At 30.4% G+C, this 4,250-nt stretch overlaps 1 protein-coding gene across 1 annotated transcript in view; it reads right to left on the bottom strand.

Moving 5' to 3' along the window:
* GRHL2 (grainyhead like transcription factor 2) overlaps nucleotides 1-3,768 on the bottom strand; it is a 120,658-nt gene extending 116,890 nt beyond the window's left edge. Inside the window, exon 1 of the mRNA XM_006916641.1 lies at nucleotides 3,764-3,768. The gene's annotated coding sequence lies outside the window, so the exon portion shown is untranslated. The remainder of the gene's footprint in view (nucleotides 1-3,763) is intronic.
* Nucleotides 3,769-4,250: the final 482 nt, after the last annotated feature.

The following is a 4,250-nucleotide window of genomic DNA, read 5'->3' on the forward strand; positions in this document are numbered from 1 at the left end:
ACTCTGCCAGCTGAAAAGTGATCAAGCTTTTTTAATAGAAGAACTAAGAATCTCTAGATATTTAAGGAAACCTAACATGAATGGAAGAGGAGCCCCAAGATGATCAAAACAGCTTATTGATGAGGAAAATAATTAATGTTTTATACAGAAAATAATGTTAAAAAGGTATTATATCTACAAAGCAAGTTTGGGTTACTATGAAAAAGAAATAATCACAAAACAAGATACATAATTTTTGCAAGAAAAATAAAATTTTGTATAAGGATTAAATTAAGAAGACCAAAAAAATTGACCTGGGAAATATAAGCAAGGAATTTTCCCAGTTTTTAGAGAAAAAAAAAGAAATTAAGAGACAAAGTTAAAAAGCATGCAGAACAGATTTGGAAGTATAATGTTCGACTAACAAGATTTATAGAAGAAAGTAAGGAAAAGATGAAAGGGAAAAATAAATAATAAAAGAAATAATAGAAGAAAATGTCCTCCAGCAGAAGAAAAACTTGTTCTGTGAATGAAAGGCTCCAACGTGCTGAAAAGATCATTAAAAAAAACAAAAAACAAAAAACAAAAAAAACGCACACGCACACACATCAAGCCATATCCTGCAAAATTTCTATGTTAAAGATTAAATAGAAAATGCTACAAAAAAAAAAAAACTTGAAAAAGAACTAAGTGGGTCGGGCCTGGTTAGTACTTGGATGGGAGACCACCTAGGAAGACCAGGTGCTGTAGGCGTAAAAAACTTTTAAAAATAAAAATTAAAAAAAGGGATTGTAAGCTAACAATGTCCTTGCAATGTGTGAGGTCAACCAAGGGTTGTCTCACCTAAAAAAAAAAAGTAACTTTCAATAGTCAGGGTTGCCTCACCTAATAAAAAAAGTAACTTTCAACAGTCCTCCAGTAAATTTCTCATCTGCGTCTCAGTAACTTTCAACAGTCAGGATTGCCTCACTTAATAAAATGTAACTTTCAACAGTCCTCCAGTAAATTTCTCATCTGCGTCTCTAAATGCTGTAAGACAAGAAAAGAGATTTGAATGTGGAATTCTGAACACAGCAAAAGATCAACTAGTGTGATGGCAAAATAAGGACGTGTTTGGTCACGAAAGGATTCGAAAACTATTCTACACATATATCCCTTTGGAAAGAATTATTCCCCAGTTCAAAGCGAAAAAAGACGTGGGTAGGGAAGGAAGTGATACAGCAATCAGAGAATCAAATAAACCAGTAAAACATTAAATTAATTGTAACTAATTTCTGATTGTGAAAATAAAATTTATGTCACTCAGAAAGGATTCTTAAAGATAATACCAAACTAGAATGAAATATCCGAAGGGTGATAGGAGAGCAGTTGCTTAAAAAGTATACTGAAGATTTTGTTTTGTATGAAGGAAGAATAATGAATAATGATTAATTTTTTATATTGTTAGAAATATGTTTAAATGTTTATTAAAAATTTAGTGGTAATAATTACTAGGATAAAGATAGGATATAGAAATTTTAAGGCAACATTTCTCATAATATGGTCTCGTAGATATTTTCAGAGGTCTGTGAAGTTAAAACTATTTTCATAATAATAGTAGGACATTATTTGCCTTACTCACTATGTTGACATTTACACTGGTTTTACAAAACTAATAGTGTATAAAAGTTTCTGTTCCTGATGATATAAATCAAGGTATTGACATCAAGTTGTCCTTGAGTCATTGTATTCTTATCAACGCACGCTCACAATAAAAACAAAACAAAACAAAAAGTGCTATTTTCACTTGAGAATGTCCTTGAAGAAGCAGTATAAAATATTTATTTTATTAACCTCAAAATCTTTAGCATATCTGGGTTCACATCTTTTTAATATTCTGTGTGACAAAGTAGACAATATGTATAAATCATTGTATAATTTCAGTTTTACTTTAAAACTAACTTTTAAAAAAACTAACCTTTAAGAAACTACACTTGTTGAATTTTGTTGCAGTATCAAAGAATATCTATGATTATTTGAAATGGTTATGAAAATATATTTTCCTTTTCCAACTATCAATGGAAGAATTTTTTTCCACATATTTCAATCAGAATAATATTTTGTAACAGACTGAATGAAGCTCATATGAGAATCCAGCAGTCATCTATTAAGTCAGACATTAAAGAGGATTGCAAAATGTAAAGCAATATCACACTTCTCACTAAATTCTTTTGGTTTTGAAATTTTAGTTACTTTTCATTTTTAAAATGTTATGTTGATATGCAATAGGTTTACAATTATTACTTTAGGTGACTCATAAATATATATTTAACTTTTCATCTTTAATTTCTAATATGGTAAGCATATATATATTTATATAACCCACACAAATATAAGGTTTTTAGAGACTTCAAAAGGAAAGTCCTTAAAAGGGATTCTGAGAACAAAAAGTTTGAGAACCATTGTTCTAGAAAATCACTAGAGAAAAATAATGGAAAAAAAGTGTTGATCAATGAAACAAAATCAAGCAAAAATAAAAGCAGTGACATAGTTGATGGAAAAAATAAAACCTTGCATATCAGCAATTGCAGTAAATGAAGGTGATTTAACCACACCTTTAAAAATTAGATATCTTCAACTAAATTTAAAAAGAAAATACTGTATTTTTTTTTCTGGCACTTCCGATATATAAGAAAATTGACCCTATATCAGGTCATTAAGCAAGACCACCCATTTCAAAGAATGTTTATGATACAGACTAAATTCTCTGCTGCACATAATTAAGTTTTAAATCAACAAAAACAAGGTGAATTTTAAACACTATATGTTTAGAAATTATAAAATTCTCTTCCAAATATTCATAAGTCAAAAAAAAAACAGCTCTTAAGGGACTTTTTAAAAATTAAGACTCAATGATAAAATATATGCTACATTTTGTGGGATATAGGTCAATCAGCATCTAGAGGTAAACTTCACAGCTTTAAATGCTTATATTAGAAATGAATAAAAGCTAAAAGTTAAAGAGCAGAGCATATAATATATTAGAAAAAATAATAGAACTAACCCAAAGAAAGAAAAAAGATATGCTAAAGATAAAAATATAAATTAATGAAGTAAAGACATGATAGAAAAGAAAATTTAAAACAAAAGTTGGTTCTTTGAAATGACAAAGAAAACTAACAAACTGGCAAGAATAATCAAATATTTGAAGAGGAGACGTAATTTCAGACGTAGCACACATTTTTAAAAATATACATTATAAATACCTTTATGATAATCAATTTTAAAACTTAGACAAAATGGAAACATTTCTATAAAAAAATATGCATAATCAAATTTGATTTAATTACTTGGAAAAACAGTAATTTTGCAGTGGAGAAACCTGGCAGCTGCTGCCTTAACCGAGTGATGAAGGCTAACACCATTGTGATGTCATGCACACCCTGAGATGATGTGATAAGAAGGACACCTCATCTCTGTGGAATTCTTTCTAAAAATCCATAATCCCAGGCTAATCGTGAGGAGAACATCACACAAACCCAAAGGCAGGGGCAGTCTACTACATACTTCACCATGGATGACTATCATATCAACCGTGTGTGAGAAAATAAGTAAAAAAGGTTATGAACCATGAAAACAAAGAAAAATTAACAACAATTAACTTTTGCAAGTAGAACCACAAATGATTTGTCTTTAGTAATTTTTCTTTAATATTGCTTATACAACTGATTATAAATGGAAACATGGACCATCCAGCTGATGGAGAAGTACCAAGTACTAGAGTAAAGAAAGAAGCCTGGGGAACTGACAAGTTTGGGCATTTTCCTCTCTGTGGCATCCATAATTCCTGATTTCCCTTTCTCTGCTCTACCCATAAAAGCTGGTCACAGCGACTTTTATACAATTCACCATTCCAAAGCATGAGGTTTCTACTGTGTACCTTCCTTCGCCCATATGGAAAAGCTCCCTTTGATTCCTTGTAAGAATAGATTTGTACTTTGTGAATCCTCCTAGTCCTAATTTATGACTAAAAGGCCTACTTACTTAGAAGAGAAATGAAACTCAAAAAAGCATTTCATAGCTTATGTAACTTAAATTCTAAAACTACTCAGAACTAGATATAATCTATATACCTATGTATTTGTAAGAATTGCCAATGGCCTGAGGTACAACTTGTTCTTGTGGTTATGAATTGAATCATAGCATGTACGTGCTAAAAGCCATCTTCATAATACCCACTCCAAAGTTCTCATTTTACAAATGCAGAAGCTGAGGTCCAGAGAGATCACAGG

Source organism: Pteropus alecto, unplaced genomic scaffold, assembly GCF_000325575.1.
Source record: "Pteropus alecto unplaced genomic scaffold, ASM32557v1 scaffold164, whole genome shotgun sequence".
Taxonomy (NCBI): domain Eukaryota; kingdom Metazoa; phylum Chordata; class Mammalia; order Chiroptera; family Pteropodidae; genus Pteropus; species Pteropus alecto.